Source organism: Bombina bombina, chromosome 7, assembly GCF_027579735.1.
Source record: "Bombina bombina isolate aBomBom1 chromosome 7, aBomBom1.pri, whole genome shotgun sequence".
Lineage (NCBI taxonomy): Eukaryota > Metazoa > Chordata > Amphibia > Anura > Bombinatoridae > Bombina > Bombina bombina.
The window spans coordinates 254029398-254054532 of NC_069505.1; positions in this window are offsets into that span (position 1 = coordinate 254029398).

A 25135-nucleotide genomic window follows, 5' to 3' on the forward strand; every position below is an offset into this window, starting at 1 on the left:
CTAGTCAGAGACACTTGGACGGCATGTCAAACAGACATCCATATGATCTTGAAAATCAGGTAACGAGGTACAAACCAGAGGATAGGGCTGAGTGTGCCCACAACAGGAAACAATTGAGCAAAGAGAAAGGTAGCACACCAAGGCATCCAATAAAATGCAGAGTTTATTACCGCTGATAAAGAAACATACAACTCACAAACATGGAAAGTGAAAGGGGGGCATGTCCTTGCGCATTTCGTGCCGTGCGGCACTTAGTCATAGATACATGTTAAGATCATACACCCACACCTATATACCCAGCAGAACCAATGGTATTCCCTGAAAGGACCAACAGATCTCATTAATATATAATGGTAAATCATCAAGAATAAACAAAAGACACTTGAATTAGTCGAAGGCTTGGTAAGCATGTGAAGAATCTGACTGATTACAGAAGTTAGTAATGACTATAAAAAATAGACAGCATCACAAATATTGACACAATGTAAAATGTAAAAGTTACATCAAAGGTGCTTACATTCAAAAGGCTACAGTCAAAAGGATAAAGTCACTCAAAAATTTGCATAAATTGAACACATAATTGTTCAGAAGAGTTTTGTATGTTTGTATGTGAATGTGTTGAGTTCCTGCTATCCCATAACTTTTTTATGTTTAATGGCAAATACTATTTGCAAATTTGTGGTACCAAGCCTTCGACTTGATGATTTACCATTATATATTAATGAGATCTGTTGGTCCTTTCATATGTATCTTGTGTTGTAATTTTTGTGTTATTTTGTTTTCAATGTTGTAACACTGCTCATTATGGTCTATGATTAAGGCTACCTACCAGCCGAAACGTGTAAGACCGACTGGCCAAGCTGTGGATTAATGGCATACTTTTTTCACTTCTTTTTCTTTAAACCCCTCAGCTTTTTGAGTGATTTTTTGCATGTGTTCTTTTTATCTATTAAACTTACCTCATTCCTTTGAAGTGGCTCGCTGGATTTTGTTCTTTTTCTACTATTTTAATGTTGTAACACTGTTAAATAGTTTCACATATGCTCAGCGCAGCCGTGGTTACCTGTTAGGGATACTTGAATGGTTGTCTGTTTAGGGAATACCATTGGTTGTGCTGGGCATATAGGTGTGGGTGTATGGTCTTAACATTTACCTATGACTAAGTGCCACACAGCACAAAACGCAAAGGACACGCCCCCTTTCACTTTCCATGTTCGTGAGTTGTATGTTTCTTTATCAGCGGTAATAAACTCTGCATTTTATTGGATGCCTTGGTGTGCTGCCTTCCTCTTTATTCAATAAAAATGAAAGACATTACTACTTATGGATTATGCTACAAATTTGTCTCTCATTACAAAGCGAGGGGACAATATTTCTACAAATTTTTGAAAAGTTTTGCCCCAAACTTGTCACACTAAAAGATATAGAGATAAAAATGAAATAATTACACAACATAATATAGCTAACTTCCTTTTTATTTTTTGTGAAAAATCTATGTGTTTAAGCCATGTAATACAAGTCACACTCTCCACTTCGCCCCAAATTTGATGCAACACTTTTAACACCAATAATGACTCAAACTCCAAAACAACCCACAAACTAGTGAATTTTTTAATCACTTTTGATTGGAATATGCATAATCACATGGTTTATGACATCAGTCAATCTGATTCAAATATACATTTTTAACTACCACTAACGAATCAAAATGCTTGATACTTGTGTCATTGATCACTCATCAGAACTTGTAAGTGCCATTTGTTACATTGTGTAGTATACTTTGAAAGTATGTATATGTGAAATTAGTATTAAAGATAAACATTGATGCTGACATTAGGACACACAGTGTAATATTTTAAACAATGATTTTAAAATTGATGTTTGATTCAATATAATCTTAAAATGATAGCTCAAAGGGATAGCCCACCTAAACTGTCATGATTCAGATACAGCAAAAATAAAAAAATCCCCTCTTTACTGTCATGATATTTTCAGTGTTTTCTTCCTTCTCTTGAATTTATTTTTCAGTAAGAAATGTCATCTTATATGCCAGCCCATTTTATAACACCTGTGAAGGGGTGGTTTTTAAAACTAGATTGCAATCAGGAGGGGTTACACAGGTACAGAGAGAAAACTGGCCCATCTCTTAAAATATCCATTGATTGCAAATAAATGCATATGATACCCTGATTACATGCTATCTGCTAGATTAAGAGTCTTGGCTAAGCCTTAAAAAGCAGCGTTGAGAGGTCCCAACGCTGCTTTTTCTTTCATGTAATTAGCAAGAGTCCATGAGCTAGTGACGTATGGGGATATACATTCCTACCAGGAGGGGCAAAGTTTCCCAAACCTCAAAATGCCTATAAATACACCCCTCACCACACCCACAAATCAGTTTTTACAAACTTTGCCTCCCGTGGAGGTGGTGAAGTAAGTTTGTGCTAGATTCTACGTTGATATGCGCTCTGCAGCAGGTTGGAGCCCGGTTTTCCTCTCAGCGTGCAGTGAATGTCAGAGAGATGTGAAGAGAGTATTGCCTATTTGAATTCAATGATCTCCTTCTACGGGGTCTATTTCATAGGTTCTCTGTTATCAGTCGTGGAGATTCATATCTTACCTCCCTTTTCAGATCGACGATATAGTCTTATATATACCATTACCTCTACTGATTCTCATTTCAGTACTGGTTTGGCTTTCTACTACATGTAGATGAGTGTCCTGGGGTAAGTAAGTCTTATTTTTGTGACACTCTAAGCTATGGTTGGGCACTTTTATATAAAGTTCTAAATATTTGTGATTAAACATTTATTTGCCTTGATTCAGGATGTTCAATATTCCTTATTTCAGACAGTCAGTTTCATTATTGGGATAATGCATTTGAATGATCATTTTTTTCTTACCTTAAAATTTGACTTTTTTCCCTGTGGGCTGTTAGGCTCGCGGGGGCTGAAAATGCTTCATTTTATTGCGTCATTCTTGGCGCTGACTTTTTTGGCGCAAAAAATTTTCTTTGTTATTTCCGGCGTCATACTTGTCACCGGAAGTTGCGTCATTTTTGACGTTTTTTGCGCCAAAAGTGTCGGCGTTACCGGATGTGGCGTCATTTTTGGTGCTAAAAGCATTTAGGCGCCAAATAATGTGGGCGTCTTTTTTGGAGCTAAAAAATATGGGCGTCATTATTGTCTCCACATTATTTAAGTCTCATTGTTTATTTACTTCTGGTTGCTAGAAGCTTGTTCACTGGCATTTTTTCCCATTCCTGAAACTGTCATTTAAGGAATTTGATCAATTTTGCTTTATATGTTGTTTTTTCTATTACATATTGCAAGATGTCTTAGATTGACCCTGAATCAGAAGATACTTTTGGAAAATCGCTGCCTGATGCTGGATCTACCAAAGTTAAGTGTATTTGCTGTAAACTTGTGGTATCTGTTCCTCCAGCTGTTGTTTGTAATGAATGTCATGACAAACTTGTTAATGCAGATAATATTTCCTTTAGTAATGTTACATTACCTGTTATTGTTCCATCAACATCTAATACTCAGAGTGTTCCTGTTAACATAAGAGATTTTGTTTCTAAATCCATTAAGAAGGCTATGTCTGTTATTCCTCCTTCTAGTAAATGTAAAAGGTCTTTTAAAACTTCTCATTTTTCAGATGAATTTTTAAATGAACATCATCATTCTGATTCTGATAATGATTCCTCTGGTTCAGAGAATTCTGTTTCAGAGGTTGATGCTGATAAATCTTCATATTTATTCAAAATGGAATTTATTCGTTCTTTACTTAAAGAAGTCTTAATTGCATTAGAAATAGAGGATTCTGGTCCTCTTGATACTAAATCTAAACGTTTAAATAAGGTTTTTAAATCTCCTGTAGTTATTCCAGAAGTTTTTCCTGTCCCTGATGCTATTTCTGAAGTAATTTCCAGGGAATGGAATAATTTGGGTAATTCATTTACTCCTTCTAAACGTTTTAAGCAATTATATCCTGTGCCATCTGACAGATTAGAGTTTTTGGACAAAATCCCTAAGGTTGATGGGGCTATCTCTACTCTTGCTAAACGTACTACTATTCCTACGGCAGATAGTACTTCCTTTAAGGATCCTTTAGATAGGAAAATTGAATCCTTTCTAAGAAAAGCTTACTTATGTTCAGGTAATCTTCTTAGACCTGCTATATCTTTAGCGGATGTTGCTGCAGCTTCAACTTTTTGGTTAGAAGCTTTAGCGCAACAAGTAACAGACCATAATTCTTATAGCATTGTTAATCTTCTTCAACATGCTTATAATTTTATTTGTGATGCCATCTTTGATATCATTAGGGTTGATGTCAGGTATATGTCTCTAGCTATTTTAGCTAGAAGAGCTTTATGGCTTAAAACTTGGAATGCTGATATGTCTTCTAAGTCAACTTTGCTTTCCCTTTCTTTCCAGGGTAATAAATTATTTGGTTCACAGTTGGATTCTATTATTTCAACTGTTACTGGGGGGAAAGGAACTTTTTTACCACAAGATAAAAAATCTAAAGGTAAATTTAGGTCTAATAATCGTTTTCGTTCCTTTCATCACAATAAGGAACAAAAGCCTGATCCTTCCCCTACAGGAGCGGTATCAGTTTGGAAACCATCTCCAGTCTGGAATAAATCCAAGCCTTTTAGAAAGCCAAAGCCAGCTCCCAAGTTAACATGAAGGTGCGGCCCTCATTCCAGCCCAGCTGGTAGGGGGCAGATTACGATTTTTCAAAGAAATTTGGATCAATTCAATTCACAATCTTTGGATTCAGAACATTATTTCACAAGGGTACAGAATAGGCTTCAAGATAAGGCCTCCTGCAAGAAGATTTTTTCTTTCCCGTGTCCCAGTAAATCCAGTGAAGGCTCAAGCATTTCTGAAATGTGTTTCAGATCTAGAGTTGGCTGGAGTAATTATGCCAGTTCCAGTTCTGGAACAGGGGCTGGGGTTTTACTCAAATCTCTTCATTGTAACAAAGAAGGAGAATTCCTTCAGACCAGTTCTGGATTTAAAAATATTGAATCATTATGTAAGGATACCAACATTCAAAATGGTAACTATAAGGACTATTCTGCCTTTTGTTCAGCAAGGGCATTATATGTCCACAATAGATTTACAGGATGCATATCTGCATATTCCGATTCATCCAGATCACTATCAGTTTCTGAGATTCTCTTTCCTAGACAAGCATTACCAGTTTGTGGCTCTGCCGTTTGGCCTAGCAACAGCTCCAAGGATTTTTACAAAGGTTCTCGGTGCCCTTCTGTCTGTAATCAGAGAACAGGGTATTGTGGTATTTCCTTATTTGGACGATATCTTGGTACTTGCTCAGTCTTCTCATTTAGCAGAATCTCATACGAATCGACTTGTATTGTTTCTTCGAGAACATGGTTGGAGGATCAATTTACCAAGTTCATTGATTCCTCAGACAAGGGTAACCTTTTTAGGTTTCCAGATAGATTCATTGTCCATGACTCTGTCTCTGACAGACAAGAGACATCTAAAATTGGTTTCAGCTTGTCGAAACCTTCAGTCTCAATCATTCCCTTTGGTAGCCTTATGCATGGAAATTCTAGGTCTTATGACTGCTGCATCGGACGCGATCCCCTTTGCTCGTTTTCATATGCGACCTCTTCAGCTTTGTATGCTGAACCAGTGGTGCAGGGATTATACAAAGATATCTCAATCAATATCTTTAAAACCGATCGTACGACACTCTCTGACGTGGTGGACAGATCACCATCGTTTAGTTCAGGGGGCTTCTTTTGTTCTTCCAACCTGGACTGTGATTTCAACAGATGCAAGTCTGACAGGTTGGGGAGCTGTTTGGGGGTCTCTGACAGCACAAGGGGTTTGGGAATCTCAGGAGGTGAGATTACCAATCAATATTTTGGAACTCCGTGCAATTTTCAGAGCTCTTCAGTCATGGCCTCTTCTAAAGAGAGAGTCGTTCATTTGTTTTCAGACGGACAATGTCACAACTGTGGCATATGTCAATCATCAAGGAGGGACTCACAGTCCTCTGGCTATGAAAGAAGTATCTCGAATACTGGTATGGGCGGAATCCAGCTCCTGTCTAATTTCTGCGGTTCATATCCCAGGTATAGACAATTGGGAAGCGGATTATCTCAGTCGCCAAACGTTACATCCGGGCGAATGGTCTCTTCACCCAGAGGTATTTCTTCAGATTGTTCAAATGTGGGGACTTCCAGAAATAGATCTGATGGCTTCTCATCTAAACAAGAAGCTTCCCAGGTATCTGTCCAGATCCAGGGATCCTCAGGCGGAGGCAGTGGATGCATTGTCACTTCCTTGGAAGTATCATCCTGCCTATATCTTTCCGCCTCTAGTTCTTCTTCCAAGAGTAATTTCCAAGATTCTGAAGGAGTGCTCGTTTGTTCTGTTGGTGGCTCCAGCATGGCCTCACAGGTTTTGGTATGCGGATCTTGTTCGGATGGCCACTTGCCAACCGTGGACTCTTCCGTTAAGACCAGACCTTCTATCGCAAGTTCCTTTTTTCCATCAGGATCTCAAATCCTTAAATTTGAAGGTATGGAGATTGAACGCTTGATTCTCAGTCAAAGAGGTTTCTCTGACTCTGTGATTAATACTATGTTACAGGCTCGGAAATCTGTATCTAGGAAGATATATTATCGAGTCTGGAAGATTTACATTTCTTGGTGTCTTTCTCATCATTTTTCTTGGCATTCTTTTAGAATTCCTAGAATTTTACAGTTTCTTCAGGATGGTTTGGATAAAGGTTTGTCTGCAAGTTCCTTGAAAGGACAAATCTCTGCTCTTTCTGTTCTTTTTCACAGAAAGATTGCTAGTCTTCCTGATATTAATTGTTTTGTACAAGCTTTGGTTCGTATAAAACCTGTTATTAAGTCAATTTCTCCTCCTTGGAGTTTGAATTTGGTTCTGGGGGCTCTTCAAGCTCCTCCGTTTGAACCTATGCATTCGCTGGACATTAAATTACTTTCTTGGAAAGTTTTGTTTCTTTTGGCCATCTCTTCTGCTAGAAGAGTTTCTGAATTATCTGCTCTTTCTTGTGAGTCTCCTTTTCTGATTTTTCATCAGGATAAGGCGGTGTTGCGAACTTCTTTTCAATTTTTACCTAAGGTTGTGAATTCTAACAACATTAGTAGAGAAATTGTGATTCCTTCATTGTGTCCTAATCCTAAGAATTCTAAGGAAAGATCGTTGCATTCTTTGGATGTAGTTAGAGCTTTGAAATATTATGTTGAAGCTACTAAAAATTTCTGAAAGACTTCTAGTCTATTTGTTATCTTTTCCGGTTCTAGGAAAGGTCAGAAGGCCTCTGCCATTTCTTTGGCGTCTTGGTTAAAGTCTTTGATTCATCATGCTTATGTCGAGTCGGGTAAAGCTCCGCCTCAAAGGATTACAGCTCATTCTACTAGGTCAGTTTCTACTTCCTGGGCGTTTAGGAATGAAGCTTCAGTTGATCAGATTTGCAAAGCAGCAACTTGGTCTTCTTTGCATACTTTTACTAAATTCTACCATTTTGATGTGTTTTCTTCTTCTGAAGCAGTTTTTGGTAGAAAAGTACTTCAGGCAGCTGTTTCAGTTTGATTCTTCTGCTTATAATTTCAGTTTTTTTCATTATAAGATTTAAACTTTATTTTGGGTGTGGATTATTTTCAGCGGAATTGGCTGTCTTTTTTTTATCCCTCCCTCTCTAGTGACTCTTGCGTGGAAGATCCACATCTTGGGTATTCATTATCCCATACGTCACTAGCTCATGGACTCTTGCTAATTACATGAAAGAAAACATAATTTATGTAAGAACTTACCTGATAAATTAATTTCTTTCATATTAGCAAGAGTCCATGAGGCCCACCCTTTTTGTGGTGGTTATGATTTTTTTGTATAAAGCACAATTATTCCAATTCCTTATTTTTTATGCTTTCGCACTTTTGTCTTATCACCCCAATTCTTGGCTATGCGTTAAACTGATTTGTGGGTGTGGTGAGGGGTGTATTTATAGGCATTTTGAGGTTTGGGAAACTTTGCCCCTCCTGGTAGGAATGTATATCCCCATACGTCACTAGCTCATGGACTCTTGCTAATATGAAAGAAATGAATTTATCAGGTAAGTTCTTACATAAATTATGTTTTTATGCCCGCTGGTGTTACGAGTCTGGCAGGTACAGGTGTACCGCTCACCTTTCTTCCGCGACTCGAGCATACCGCAAATCCCCTTATGTCAATTGCGTATCCTATCTTTTCAATGGGATTTGCCTAATGCTGGTATTACGAGTCTTGGAAGACGTGAGCGGTAGACCCTCTCCTGTCAAGACCTACCGCATTTAAAAGTCAGTAGTTAAGAGTTTTATGGGCTAACGCGTAACATAAAACTCTTAACTAAAGTGCTAAAAAGTACACTAACACCCATAAACTACCTATTAACCCCTAAACCGAGCCCCCCCCCCCCACATCGGAAACACTTTAATAAATATATTAACCCCTAATCTGCCGACCGGACATCGCCGCCACTTTAATAAATATATTAACCCCTAAACCAACGCACTCCCGCCTTGCAAACACTAGTTACATTTTATTAACCCCTAATCTACCGCCCCTAACATCGCTGACACCTACCTACATTTATTAAACCCTAATCTGCCACCCCCAACGTCGCTGCTACTATATTAAAGGTATTAACCCCTAAACCTAAGTCTAAAGCTAACCCTAACACCCCCTAACTTAAATATAATTTAAAATAATCTAAATAAAATTACTACAATTAAATAAATTAATCCTATTTAAAACTAAATACTTACCTATAAAATAAACCCTAAGATAGCTACAATATAACTAATAGTTACATTGTAGCTAGCTTAGGGTTTATTTTTATTTTACAGGCAACTTTGTATTTATTTCAACTAGGTACAATAGTTATTACATAGTTATTAACTATTTAATAACTACCTAGTTAAAATAAAGACAAATATACCTGTAAAATAAATCCTAACCTAAGTTACAATTACACCTAACACTACACTATTGTTAAATAAATTACCTAAACTACCTACAATAATTACAATGAAATAAACTAAAGTACGAAAAACAAAAAACAGTAAATTACAGAAAATAAAAAAATAATTACAATTTTTTTAAACTAATTACACCTACTCTAATCTCCCTTAATAAATAAAAAAGCCCCCCAAAATAATAAAATTCCCTACCTTATACTAAATTACAAATAGCCCTTAAAAGGGCCTATTGCGGGGCATTGCCCCAAAGTAATCAGCTCTTTCACCTGTAAAAAAAATACAATACCCCCCAACATTAAAACCCCCCACCCACACACCCAACCCTACTCTAAAACCCACCCAATCCCCCCTTAATAAAACCCTAACCCATAACACTAACCTCTTGAAGATCTCCCCACCTTGAGATGTCTTCACCCAGCCGGGCACAAGTGGCCCTCCAGACAGGCAGAAGTCTTCATCCGATCCGGGCAGAAGAGGTCCTCCAAGCGGCAGAAGTCTTCATCCAGACTGCATCTTCTATCTTCATCCATCCGGAGCGGAGCGGGTCCATCTTCAATTCAGCCAACGCAGAGCCATCCTCTTCAAACGAAGTCCAAGCGAAGAATGAAGGTTCTTTTAAATGATGTCATCCAAGATGGCGTCCCTTGAATTCCAATTGGCTGATAGGATTCTATCAGCCAATCAGAATTAAGGTAGGAAAAATCCTATTGGCTGATTGGATAAGCCAATAGGATTGAGCTTGCATTCCATTGGCTGATTGAAACAGCCAATAGAATGTGAGCTCAATCCTATTGGCTGATCCAATCAGCCAATAGGATTGAACTTCAATCCTATTGGCTTATTGGATCAGCCAATAGGATTTGTCCTACCTTAATTCCAATTGGCTGATAGAATCCTATCAGCCAATTGGAATTCAAGGGATGCCATTTAATTTGGATGACGTCATTTAAAGGAAGCTTCAGTCTTCGCTTGGACTTCGTTTGAAGAGGATGACTCCGTGTTGGCTGGATTGAAGATGGACCTGCTCCGGATGGATGAAGATAGAAGATGCCGCCTGGATGAAGACTTCTGCCACTTGGAGGACCTCTTCTGCCCGGATCGGATGAAGACTTCCGCCCCTCTGGAGGTCTACTTGTCCCTGGCTGGGTGAAGAAGGCTCAAGGCAGGGAGATCTTCAGGGGGGTAGTATTAGGTTTTTTTAAGGGGGGATTGGGTGAATTTTAGAGTAGGGTTGGGTGTGTGGGTGGTGGGTTTTAATGTGTTGTGGGGGTATTGTATTTTTTTACAGGTGAAAGAGCTGATTACTTTGGGGCAATGCCCCGCAAAAGGCCCTTTTAAGGGCTATTTGTAATTTAGTGTAGGGTAGGGAATTTTATTATTTTGGGGGGCTTTTTTATTTTATTAGGGGGATTAGATTAGGTGTAATTAGTTTAAAATTCTTGTAATTCTTTTTTTTTCTGTAATTTAGTGTTTTTTTCGTAATTTAGTTTTTTTAATTTAATTGTAATTAATTGTAGGTAGTTTAGGTAATTAGTTTAATTATAGTGTAGTGTTAGGTGTAATTGTAACTTAGGCTAGGGTTTATTTTACAGGCACTTTTGTACTTATTTTAACTAGGAAGTTATTAAATAGTTAATAACTATTTAATAACTATTGTACCTAGTTAAAATAAATACAAAGTTGCCGGTAAAATAAATATAAATCCTAAGCTAGCTACAATGTAACTATTAGTTGTATTGTAGCTAGCTTAGGCCTAGATTTAGAGTTCGGCGGTAGCCGTCAAAACCAGCGTTAGAGGCTCCTAACGCTGGTTTTGGGCGCCCGCTGGTATTTGGAGTCAGTCAGGAAAGGGTCTAACGCTCACTTTTCAGCCGCGACTTTTCCATACCGCAGATCCCCCTACGCCATTTGCGTAGCCTATCTTTTCAATGGGATCTTTCTAACGCTGGTATTTAGAGTCGTTTCTGCAGTGAGCGTTAGAGCTCTAACGACAAGATTCCAGCCGCCTGAAAATAGCAGGAGTTAAGAGCTTTCTGGCTAACGCCGGTTTCTAAAGCTCTTAACTACTGTACCCTAAAGTACACTAACACCCATAAACTACCTATGTACCCCTAAACCGAGGTCCCCCCACATCGCCGCCACTCGATTAAAATTTTTAACCCCTAATCTGCCGACCGCCACCTACGTTATACTTATGTACCCCTAATCTGCTGCCCCTAACACCGCCGACCCCTGTATTATATCTATTAACCCCTAACTTGCCCCCCACAACGTCGCCGCAAGCTACTTAAAATAATTAACCCCTAATCTTCCGACCGCAAATCGCCGCCACCTACGTTATCCCTATGTACCCCTAATCTGCTACCCCTAACATCGCCGACCCCTATGTTATATTTATTAACCCCTAATCTGCCCCCCACAACGTCGCCGACACCTACCTACACTTATTAACCCCTAATCTGCCGAGCGGACCTGAGCGCTACTATAATAAAGTTATTAACCCCTAATCCGCCTCACTAACCCTATCATAAATAGTATTAACCCCTAATCTGCCCTCCCTAACATCGCCGACACCTACCTTCAATTATTAACCCCTAATCTGCCGACCGGAGCTCACCGCTATTCTAATAAATGTATTAACCCCTAAAGCTAAGTCTAACCCTAACACTAACACCCCCCTAAGTTAAATATAATTTTTATCTAACGAAATAAATTAACTCTTATTAAATAAATAATTCCTATTTAAAGCTAAATACTTACCTGTAAAATACATCCTAATATAGCTACAATATAAATTATAATTATATTATAGCTATTTTAGGATTAATATTTATTTTACAGGCAACTTTGTAATTATTTTAACCAGGTACAATAGCTATTAAATAGTTAAGAACTATTTAATAGTTACCTAGTTAAAATAATTACAAATTTACCTGTAAAATAAATCCTAACCTAAGATATAATTAAACCTAACACTACCCTATCAATAAAATAATTAAATAAACTACCTACAATTACCTACAATTAACCTAACACTACACTATCAATAAATTAATTAAACACAATTGCTACAAATAAATAAAATTAAATAAACTATCTAAAGTACAAAAAATAAAAAAGAACTAAGTTACAGAAAATAATAAAATATTTACAAACATAAGAAAAATATTACAACAATTTTAAACTAATTACACCTACTCTAAGCCCCCTAATAAAATAACAAAGCCCCCCAAAATAAAAAATTCACTACCCTATTCTAAAATACAAATATTACAAGCTCTTTTACCTTACCAGCCCTGAACAGGGCCCTTTGCGGGGCATGCCCCAAGAATTTCAGCTCTTTTGCCTGTAAAAAAAAACATACAATACCCCCCCCCCCCAACATTACAACCCACCACCCACATACCCCTAATCTAACCCAAACCCCCCTTAAATAAACCTAACACTACCCCCCTGATGATCTTCCTACCTTGTCTTCACCATGCCAGGTTCACCGATCCGTCCTGGCTCCAAGATCTTCATCCACCCCAAGCGGGGGCTAGACATCCACTGAAGAAGTCCAGAAGAGGGTCCAAAGTCTTCCTCCTATCCGGCAAGAAGAGGACATCCGGACCGGCAAACATCTTCTCCAAGCGGCATCTTCTATCTTCTTCCATCCGATGACGACCGGCTCCATCTTGAAGACCTCCAGCGCGGATCCATCCTCTTCTTCCGACGACTAGACGACGAATGACGGTTCCTTTAAGGGACGTCATCCAAGATGGCGTCCCTCGAATTCCGATTGGCTGATAGGATTCTATCAGCCAATCGGAATTAAGGTAGGAATTTTCTGATTGGCTGATGGAATCAGCCAATCAGAATCAAGTTCAATCCGATTGGCTGATCCAATCAGCCAATCAGATTGAGCTTGCATTCTATTGGCTGTTCCGATCAGCCAATAGAATGCGAGCTCAATCTGATTGGCTGATTGGATCAGCCAATCGGATTGAACTTGATTCTGATTGGCTGATTCCATCAGCCAATCAGAAAATTCCTACCTTAATTCCGATTGGCTGATAGAATCCTATCAGCCAATCGGAATTCGAGGGACGCCATCTTGGATGACGTCCCTTAAAGGAACCGTCATTCGTCGTCTAGTCGTCGGAAGAAGAGGATGGATCCGCGCTGGAGGTCTTCAAGATGGAGCCGGTCGTCATCGGATGGAAGAAGATAGAAGATGCCGCTTGGAGAAGATGTTTGCCGGTCCGGATGTCCTCTTCTTGCCGGATAGGAGGAAGACTTTGGACCCTCTTCTGGACTTCTTCAGTGGATGTCTAGCCCCCGCTTGGGGTGGATGAAGATCTTGGAGCCAGGACGGATCGGTGAACCTGGCATGGTGAAGACAAGGTAGGAAGATCATCAGGGGGGTAGTGTTAGGTTTATTTAAGGGGGGTTTGGGTTAGATTAGGGGTATGTGGGTGGTGGGTTGTAATGTTGGGGGGGGGGGTATTGTATGTTTTTTTTTACAGGCAAAAGAGCTGAAATTCTTGGGGCATGCCCCGCAAAGGGCCCTGTTCAGGGCTGGTAAGGTAAAAGAGCTTGTAATATTTGTATTTTAGAATAGGGTAGTGAATTTTTTATTTTGGGGGGCTTTGTTATTTTATTAGGGGGCTTAGAGTAGGTGTAATTAGTTTAAAATTGTTGTAATATTTTTCTTATGTTTGTAAATATTTTATTATTTTCTGTAACTTAGTTCTTTTTTATTTTTTGTACTTTAGATAGTTTATTTAATTTTATTTATTTGTAGCAATTGTGTTTAATTAATTTATTGATAGTGTAGTGTTAGGTTAATTGTAGGTAATTGTAGGTAGTTTATTTAATTATTTTATTGATAGGGTAGTGTTAGGTTTAATTATATCTTAGGTTAGGATTTATTTTACAGGTAAATTTGTAATTATTTTAACTAGGTAACTATTAAATAGTTCTTAACTATTTAATAGCTATTGTACCTGGTTAAAATAATTACAAAGTTGCCTGTAAAATAAATATTAATCCTAAAATAGCTATAATATAATTATAATTTATATTGTAGCTATATTAGGATGTATTTTACAGGTAAGTATTTAGCTTTAAATAGGAATTATTTATTTAATAAGAGTTAATTTATTTCGTTAGATAAAAATTATATTTAACTTAGGGGGGTGTTAGTGTTAGGGTTAGACTTAGCTTTAGGGGTTAATACATTTATTAGAATAGCGGTGAGCTCCGGTCGGCAGATTAGGGGTTAATAATTGAAGGTAGGTGTCGGCGATGTTAGGGAGGGCAGATTAGGGGTTAATACTATTTATGATAGGGTTAGTGAGGCGGATTAGGGGTTAATAACTTTATTATAGTAGCGCTCAGGTCCGCTCGGCAGATTAGGGGTTAATAAGTGTAGGTAGGTGTCGGCGACGTTGTGGGGGGCAGATTAGGGGTTAATAAATATAACATAGGGGTCGGCGATGTTAGGGCAGCAGATTAGGGGTACATAGGGATAACGTAGGTGGCGGCGGTTTACGGAGCGGCAGATTAGGGGTTAAAAGTGTAATGCAGGGGTCAGCGATAGCGGGGGCGGCAGATTAGGGGTTAATAAGTGTAAGGTTAGGGGTGTTTAGACTCGGGGTACATGTTAGGGTGTTAGGTGCAGACGTAGGAAGTGTTTCCCCATAGGAAACAATGGGGCTGCGTTAGGAGCTGAACGCTGCTTTTTTGCAGGTGTTAGGTTTTTTTTCAGCTCAAACAGCCCCATTGTTTCCTATGGGAGAATCGTGCACGAGCACGTTTTTGATGCCGGCCGCGTCCGTAAGCAACTCTGGTATCGAGAGTTGCATTTGCGGTAAAAATGCTCTACGCTCCTTTTTTGGAGCCTAACGCAGCATTTGTTTGAACTCTCGATACCAGAGTTAAATTTATGGTGCGGCCAGAAAAAAACCCGCGGAGCGTTAACAGCCCTTTTACCGCCGAACTCTAAATCTAGGCCTTAGAGTTTATTTTATTTAGTTTTAAATAGGATTAATTTATTTAATTATGGTAAATTTATTTTGTTTAATTTAAATTATATTTAAGTTAGGGGGGTGTTAGGGTTAGGGCTAGACTTAGGTTTAGGGGTTAATAAATTTATAATAGTGGTGGCGACGTTTGCGGCGGCAGATTAGGAGTTAATAAATTTAAAATAGTTGCGGCGATGTTGGGGGGGCAGTTTAGGGGTTCATAATTATAATGTAGGTGACGGCGGTGTTGGGGGCAGCAGATTAGGGGTTAATAAGTGTAATATTAAGGGTGTTTAGACTCGGGTTCATGTTAGGGTGTTAGGTGCAGACATAAAATTCATTTCCCCATAGGAAACAATGGGGCTGCGTTAGGAGCTGAACGCTGCTTTTTTGCAGGTGTTAGGTTTTTTTTCAGCCAGCTCAGCCCCATTGTTTCCTATGGGGAAATCGTGCACGAGCACATTTAGCCAGCTCACCGATGACTTAAGCAATGCTGGTATTGAGATGAAATGTGGAGCTAAATTTTGCTCTACACTCACCTTTTTGCGGCTAACGCCGGGTATAAAAAAACCTGTAATACCAGCGTTGTCTTAAGGGAGCGGTGGGAAAAAAAGGCTCGTTAGCAACGCACCCCTGTTACCGCAAAACTCGTAATCTAGGCGCATATTTGCAATTATTCCTGCTCAGAATAATAATAAATTTACACTATATACATATAGTGGTATGAATAAACACAGAGACATGAAAGACAACATTGTTTAGAAGAAAAAAAGGATTTTAGGGACATGTAAATATGTTTGCAAAAGATTTAACACACACATAACACACACACACATATATATATATATATATATATATATATATATACACACAAATATGTAAATGATAAAAGCATATCCTCTAGAAATCCAAATACACATTAACTTATGTGAAAGTATCATATAACAGATTTTTTTGTATAACAAATAAAAAAATAACTTTCTATGAGATATTGTTTGTTAAGGTATCAATGTAGCTATTTCTTGGACATTAACAGTTGAAAAATAAAAGATTAGCTTTAGAGAAATGTGCTTGTTCATGAACAGTAATGAAATAGTATAAATAAATTTGGGAAAAACCTGAATAACCGCAACATTGATGATTGTTAGTTAACAACAGTCCGATGCTCTTCTAACCATACTTGACGTGCATGTTTTTGACGGCTTTTTTATAAATAAGGGTACTGTATTCAGATCCGCGTCAGCGATATCTGGCGAGCGTATTGACGCCGGCGAATGCTCTGAGATTGACGCTTTGATAAATTGACCCCATAGCCTGATTGTAAGGTTGCAGAGGAAATTTCCAAATTTTATTGAGGATGGATTCACCAATTTTTTTCCAGTGTTTCTTAAGTGGGCATTCCTGCTATTAATATATATAGTCATGTGAGGGGCCCAATACATGAAATCTCCCCCCAATACATGAAATCTCCCACATCAAAATTGAAGTGCCAGCTACCCCCAAAAAAATTATGATACCATTCACAACATTTACTTTCAAAATAGGTGATGTAAGAGTTTGTAGTTGCAAAATATCTGCTTTCTTAGGTTAAGGGCAAGATTTATAAATCTGCGAACGGACAGGATTCTCATGTTGGGAAGCTGCCCGCATTTTTTTGCAGTTTGTGTCACACATTTGTTCCCCATATTTAACATTGCAGCACGGGTGAACACTTGTGCAATGCATCCCTCCTACCCTTGTGCATTTAATTGTGAATCCCCCCAGTCGAATGAATCTGGGGCGAATCTGGGGTTATTTTTATTTGCCAATTTCAAACTGACAAGAGGATTTATAAAGCACACCAGTTCAGCCATGTAAAGCAGTAAGGCTCCACCATCCACAGTTGGCCGCAAAAACTGAAATGAAGGGTCATACACTAGCTGTGAGGTAAGTAGGAAGCCTGCGTGCTCCTACATGCAGACACCTCCTCAACGCCATGCCCCGGTGCCCACCCAGCCCCAGGGTAATGTTGATTTCCCAGAAGATGATCACCTTGTTATTTATTTTGAAGTGCGTTGCATCTGTGAGTCTGATCTGGAGATGCCGATGGTCTGGATTGCAATCTCTTTTTGCGGCTAGTTAGGACACCACACTAGGCCCAGACTGGATCAAGCTTCACTAGAGGAATATCCTCTGTAATGGCAGCTGGAGCACTTCATTGCTTTTAAGAGTGACTCTCTGTTTGTCTATCAGGCGATTTCTTTTGTATAGTGGTGAAGCTTTGTATAAAAAGGGTGTTTCACAGTGGTGTTAGCTGTAGCAAAATGCATCCAACTCCATTAACTGCAAGCACCACCACTTACATTTATTTTTGTTAAACAAATGTAAACGCTCCTTTTGCTCTAGGTAAATACTTAGACTTACCCTCTAATCCCGACCCTTCTTCACAGAGTCCTAGGCCGCGTTATTAGTTGACTTAGCATGGCAGATCCCAGACCCTACACCAAAGGACCTTATCATTTTTCAGGATGTGTGGCTCACCAGCATTCTAGACTTAATTATTTAACCCTTTGAAGCCAATTTGAAGGAAAAAAGTGAATGCTGACAAATGTCGTCAGTATTTGTTTGCTTTCATTAAATTGGTGCATTCGTTCGGATATTACTTTCATAAAAACGAAATGAATATCAATGTTTTCATCACAAATTCACATTTGTAGCAAAATGAATGACGTTGGAATTAGGGTTGCACCGATACCGATACTAGTATCGGTATCGGTACCGATACCAAGTATTTGCATGAGTACTTGTACTCGTGCAAATGCACCGATACTTAAACCGATACCTCTACTTCCTACCCATATGCTATCTTGTGGCGTTTTTTCAAACTGCATGCTCCCATTTCATTTTAAACTGGAGTGGAGACTAAACTAAAAATTGTTTACTACTGTTCTGCCAATACAAATTGCTGTTATTTGTATTATTGTCGTAGAGATCACTGTACCTTGTTCAGACAAACCCCTGAAGTACTGGGCAGTTAATAAACAAATTTCCAGCTCTGGCTAAAATGGCCCAAAAATATATTTCTGCCCCATGCAGTATGGTGGAAAGTGAAAGACTGTTCAACTTAGAGTCGAACCTCCATACAAATGTCAGATTGATGTTATATAACAGCCCTACAACCCAATTGCATCACCCCTTTAAATGTAATATTTTATTGTAATATTTTTTATTTATAAACATGTTCAGTGAACTTTGTGACAAATAAAACTGTTTTATTATTTCATAATGTCTTTTGAATTACAGTCCTTTATAATTATAAAGAAAGAATCTTAAATAATTAGTCTGTATTGTGCTTGGTAAACTGTCACATGACATTAAAAAAGTATCGGCAATTGGTATTGGCGAGTATTTGAAAACAAGTATCGGTACTTGTACTCAGTCATAAAAAGATGGTATCGGTGCAACCCTAGTTGGAATATTGCAGCAATTTGCCTCTGAAATATAGCTTCACAAATGGGTTTTATAGATTTAAGGCCATTGTTTAAAAAAAAAAAAAATTGGCAGTGAAATGGTGGTATGAAATGCACCAAAATGGGATCAGTACCTTGTGTTGTCTACTTAAAAAAAATATATAGTTTTGACAGGTAAATAAAAAAAAACAAGGGTATATTTTTGTTTGAATTGAGTAGTAGCAAAAATGCTAAAATTCTCCGTTATTTTGGACAAGTTCTTCTTTTACATTTCTGTTAGCGAAGGGGTTAAAAAAAAAGCCCACCCCAAAATAAAAAACCTTATACTAACACTAAAACCTACTCTAAAAATTGTGAAAAAAGGCATTTTGTAGGGCATTGTCCTAAAGTGATTAAGCTCTTTTACTTGGCACAAAAATCCCTAATCTAAAGCCAAAGTAACCCCCCACAACCACATATAAAAGCCTATCTTATAAAACCTGGGTGCGCTTTACCTCTACTAATTACATTTCTATAAACTAGGTACTGGCAGACATCTGTCAGTGCCTAATATGACCGACGTTAGTGAAGGGGGGGAGGGTTAGAGAGCTTTATAGGAGGGATCAGGGAAGTAGAAGGGTTTAGGAGGGATCCCTACAGTAAAAAAAAAATAATTTAAAAAAATATGCCCCAAACTTGCATACTGGCAGACTACCTGCCAGTAACTAAGATGGTGGTGACCATAGTGTGTGAGGGAGGGGGAAAAGCTGGCTAAGAGCGATCTGGTAGAGATCAGAGGGTGGGAGGAGTCAGGTGGGAGTGTAACTTCTACACTATAGCTAACATTAACCTTTTAATGTACCTGATTAACCCCTTTATTGCCAGAAATTCCAGAATTGTGGTGCAGAACTGCAATCAGAGACATTCTAATTAACGAAAAGCAATGGCAAAGCCATGCATGTTTGCTACTTCTGAACAAAGGGAATCCCAGAGATGCTCTTACAACCATTTGTAAGAAACCCAAGGTTTGTGAATAAGTTAATGTTTTTTTTTTTTTTTTTTAATGATTGCATTTGGCAGTGAAATCCCCACATTAAATAAGCCAAAATGGGCATAGGTTAATAGATTGTCTACTAATATATATATATATATACAAAAAGACAGAAAAGTGTTATTTTATGTTCATGTTGCATTTAATTTTTTTTAAGTTGAATACATTAGTGCAATATGGCATTTAAGAATTTATTCAAGGGTTATAATTTAAATTTAATAAATAAATAAAACCAACTTTGTGCCCTATAGAAAGTTCTTTCTCCCGTCTGCATCAGTAACCATGACAAGCTGAAGACAAAAAAAGACCACATTTTACTATCACAAGAATGTAAATTGCATTTTTCTTCCCAATTTCTAGGTCACACGTCTAGATGAAAATTGCTTGTTAAAATGTCACTTTGATAACTTCCAGCAACATAAATAGAGGATTTCTGTTTGTTATTTTGTATGCGGCTTTGCATTGCTTATATAATCGTGCGCACAGTTTGCATTAATCATGTCCTTTATTTAATATGTGAATTATCACAGCATACAGATTGCGTATTTAGGTTTGGGAAAGAAATAACATTTTATTGTGGTCAATTGCTTGTGAAATAAAATGATAACGCATACAGATATTTATAAGGAAGTTTTAAATCAAATAAGGTCAATGTTTTGTTGTTAGTTGATTTGTTTTAATGTGTCAGATGTATAATAATGCAATAATAACAAAAATGATTTTTAAATATCAATCCTTCCAAAATTTGTCACCTTTTTGTGGGTGGAGCCATGTTGGGAGGACATGGTTTATGGGTGGTTTATGGGTTTGTCATGGCAGTTTGTGGGTGTTTCTGAGTGTTCTGTGGGTGGAGCTAAGGGAAATTCTGTAAAGAGGGGCATATGGCTGTCTCAGAGGGACATAGCTCAGAATTAGGGATTTTCAAGTGATCACATTAATAAACTGATTATGTTGAAAAACACATGTTGGAAATGGAAAATTCATATAAAATATGTAGAAATATCTATTGTAGTTTTTTTATGCTGCAAAACATAGAGGGCTAGAATACAAGTGGAGTGCAAAAATATTAGCTAACTCTGCTCAAGTGAAATCAATTGCGAACCTATTATTCCACTTGAAAGAAAATTGTTAGGGTGCGAACAAAAGACTCAGGAGCACTAATGTACAGAGGTCGGAGAGCATGGCCACACTAAACTTCCTTTCCTGATAGACCTCTTCTGTCTTTTACTCATGTTCTAACCCAAGCTGAAGGTGCTTTAAAAATACATTAAATACCTTTGTTCTTATCTTAGAAAAAAAAAAATATTTTTAAAATTTGAGTTTCTAACATTTTTTTATGAACCTCTCCATAGTGACAAGATTTTTTAAAATTTATCATCTTACCTGAACGGTGAGCTTTAGAATATCAGGCCCAGAGAGAGAGAGATAAGAGAGGAAAGGAGAGGAGTGAGAGAGGAGAGAGCGAGAGATAGAGAGAGAGAAGAGAGTAAGAGAGAGAGAGAGAGATGGAGAGAGACATAGAGAAGAAAGAGACAGAGAGAGCAAGAGGAAAGAGAGAGAGAAAGAGAGAAAGAAAGAGAGAGAGGGGAGAGAGAGAGAAAGAGAGAGAGAGAGAGAAAGAGCGAAAGAGAGAGAGAAAGAGAGAGAGAAAGAGAGGAGAGAGAGAGAAATAGAGAGGAAAGAGACAGAGAGAGGAAGATGAAAGAGGGAGAGAGAAAGAGAAGGAGAAAGAAAGAGAGAGCAAGAGGAAAGAGAGAGCAAGAGGAAAGAGAGAGAGAAAGAGAAAGAGAGATGGAGAGAAAGAGAGAGAAAGAGAGAGAAAGAGAAAGAGAGAGAGAAAGAGAGAAAGAGAGAGAGAGAAAGAGAGAGAGAGAGAAAGAGAGAAAGAGAGAGAGAAAGAGAGAGAGAAAGAGAGAGAGAAAGAGAAAGAGAGAGAGAAAGAGAGGAGAGAGACATAGAAAGGAAAGAGACAGAGAGAGCAAGAGGAAAGAGGGAGAGAAAGAGAGAGAAAGGGAGAGAAAGAGAGAGAAAGAGAGAGAGAGAAAGAGAGAGAAAGAGAGAGGGAGAAAGAGAGAGTGGGAGAGAAAGAGGAAGAGAAAGAGAGAAAGAGAGAGAGAGAAAGAGAAAGAGAGAGAGAAAGAGAGAGAAAGAGAGAGAGAGTGTGAAAGAGAGAAAGAGAGAGAGAGAAAGAGAGAGAGAGAGAGAAAGAGAAAGAGAGAGAGAGAGAAAGAGAGTTAAGAGAGAGAGAAATAGAGAGAGAGAGAGAGTGAGAGAGAGAGATAAAGAGAGATATAGAGGCCTATGTATCATAGGTCTTACGGACCTGACCCAACAGTGCGGATCAGTTCCGCAAGACTTCGCTTAATGCGGAGAGCAATATGCTCTCCGTATTCAGCATTGTACCAGCAGCTCACAAGAGCTGCTGGTGCAACGCCCCCCCTGCAGACTCGCGGCCAATTGGCTCCCAGCAGGGAGGTGTCAATCAACTCGATCAGGTTGAATTCCAGCGATTCCTGTCCGCCTCATCAGAGCAGGTGGACAGGGTTATGGAGCAGCGGTCTTTAGACCGCTGCTACATAAGTGCTGTTTCTGGCGAGCCTGCAGGCTCACCAGAAACATGGGGCGTCAAGCTCCATTCGGAGCTTGATAGATAGGCCCATAGAGAGAGATAAAGAGAGAGAGAGAAAGAAAGAGAAAGAGAGAGAGAGAAAGAGAGAGAGAGAGAGAGGGAGAGAGAGAGAGAGAGAGAGAGAGAGAGAGAGAGAGAGAGAGAGAGAGAGAGAGAGAGAGAAAACGACACAGAGTTATTCTGGCTAAAATGCTGCCGGCATAACAATATAAAGTGTTTTCGACATCTCCCATATATATCTCCCATATAGGTCTCACACTAATCACAATGACACACTGACACAAAAGGACATACTTGTGTTATAGTCAAACAATAATAAAATGTTATAAGTATGTGTTTATTCTTTGCTAATGGGATAAACACATAGTTAAAATCAGCACCGGAGCAACAATGGCACATTTTGTGAGCCAGTGACAAGAGGCATATGTGTGCAGCCCCCAATCCCTAGTGCTGCTCCTAAACCTACATATGTATGCTTTTTAACAAAGGATAACAAAAGAACAAAGTATATTTGATAATATAAGTAAGCTGAAAATCTCTTAGCATTGCATGCTCTGTTGTATCCCTTTAAGCACAAATAGTGCATGACACAATGACGTTGATAATTGTTGTGCATGTAAACTGAACAAATGTTACCAATGACGTAAAATGTCTACCAATAGTGCAGCCAACAAGTGGGACCCCCGGCTCAGCACGGACAAAAAGTGGGAGGAAGGACGTATTTATTAAATGAAAATGTTAAAATTGACATTTTCTATAGATTTCTGATTTCACATAAATGTTTTATGGAAAAGAATGTGAAATACACATAATTAAAACTCTATGTTAAATGTCAATAATGCATTCATTTTTATATCTTGCAAAAGATAAAAACATTATAAAATGTTTAGATTTACAGAAATCAATCCTAGTTTTACTCAGTTTTATCAGGAAGCAATGCATCATTAATATTCTGTATATAACAGAGTTTAGTATAAATGTTATTAACATATCACAACAATCACCATCATTAGTTCCTAAATTGTACCCTGGATACAGTAACAGTCATAAGAATAATTAATTGCTTCATATTACTGAGGTTTTTTCTATTTGTTAAATGTCTTTCTGTTCATTGTAGACTTGTTCAATAATTCATGTTGTAAAATGTCTTGCTGGCTTGGCTAAGTTTCACTTCAGTCGTGAGAGTATTTAATTAAATATATTGCACTTTACAACAAGTAACAAAATGAAACTGTGCCACTGTAATTGATCTGTGATATCATAGTCAATCATAGCATTGCTCATAGGGAAGTATTGGTTAAGGGGGGGGGATCTACTTTCATGATTCAGATAGGAATACTTCTGCCAACTGTCACAGCCTAAAATAACCCAACTTTGTATTTAGTTTTGTTTCTCAATGAAGTTTATTCTTTTTTCCCCCATGATAATGACAGTCCTTAGTTTAGCTTTATTGAGTGTGTTCTTTTTTATACATGAAACATATTAACTAATAGTTAATAAACCAAATTTCTGTACTCACGATAGAGACCTCTCTAATTCTGTAGTAATCCCCGGGATAATTCATAAAAATAAAGTAAGAAAATATATGTACACACACACAAAATACTGAAGTGGACTACATTTTAAACCAGAGTGGGTACATTTTTCCTGCCACTGGCAAATCTACAAGCTTTGGGTGCTCACTAACCAGTGACTCAGAGATTTAAAGTGACAGTCAAGTCCAAAAATAAACTTTCATGATTCAAATAGGGCATGTAATTTTAAACAACTTTCCAATTTACTTCAATCACCAATTTTGCTTTGTTCTCTTAGTATTCTTAGTTGAAAGCTAAACCTAGGAGGTTTATATGCTATTTTCTTAAACCTTGAAGGCCGCCTCTAATCTAAATGCATTTTGACCATTTTTCACCACTAGAGGACGTTAGGTCATATGTTTCATATAGGTAACATTGAGCTCATGCATGTGACTTTAAAGAGGAGTGAGCACTGATTGACTATAATGCAAGCCTGTCAAAAGAACTGAAATAAGGGGGCAGTCCGCAGAGGCTTAGATACACGGTAATTAAAGAGGTAAAACGTGTATTATTATAACTGTGTTGGTTATGCAAAACTGGGAATGGGCAAATAAGGGATTATCTATCTTTTAAAACAACAAAAATTCTGGCGTTGACTGTCCCTTTAACCCCAAACAAGCCTGTGTGCAAAACCCAATAGGAAAAAACACCTTTAATTATTAAACACAGCACATATAATTGTCAGTACTTGCTTAGATGCACAGAGCTAGGCTAAAAGCATAAAAAAATGGTTAGTTATAGGCCTAGATGTCACGTCAAGCTGCCTTCTTACCTGGGTCCCTCACCTACTCCTACACTTGTTAGCTCCCAAATAAACACGCTGAAAAGCAAAAAATAGGCACATTTCCCAAAATTAATTGTCTAGTCAAAATTAAACTTCCATGATTCAGATAGGGCATGCACTTTTAAATGACTTTCCAGTTGTCTTTGATCATCAAATTTGATTTGTTCTCTTGGTATTCTTGGTTAAAACCAAACCTAGGAAGGTTCATATGCTAATTTCTAAGCATTTGAAGGCCACCTCTTATCTCGGTGCATTTTGACAGTTTTCCAAAGTTATATAGTGCTAGTTCAAGTTCAAGTATAGTGAGGTAGCGCAAGAATTATAATCCAATTGTTTTGTAGAATCTAGTTCAAGTGTGCAATATAGATAACACTGTGCTCACTCCTGTGGATTTATTTATGAGTCATCATTGATTGACTAAAATGCATGTCTGTCAAAGGAACTGAGATAAGGGGGTAGTCTGCAGAGGCTTAGCTACAAGGTAATCACAGAGGTAAAAAGTATATTAATATAACTGACATAAGGAGCAGTCTGCAGAGGCTTAGCTACAGGGTAATCACAGAGGTAAAAAGTATTTTAATATAAATGAGATAAGGAGCAGTCTGCAGAGGGTTAGATACAAGGTAATCA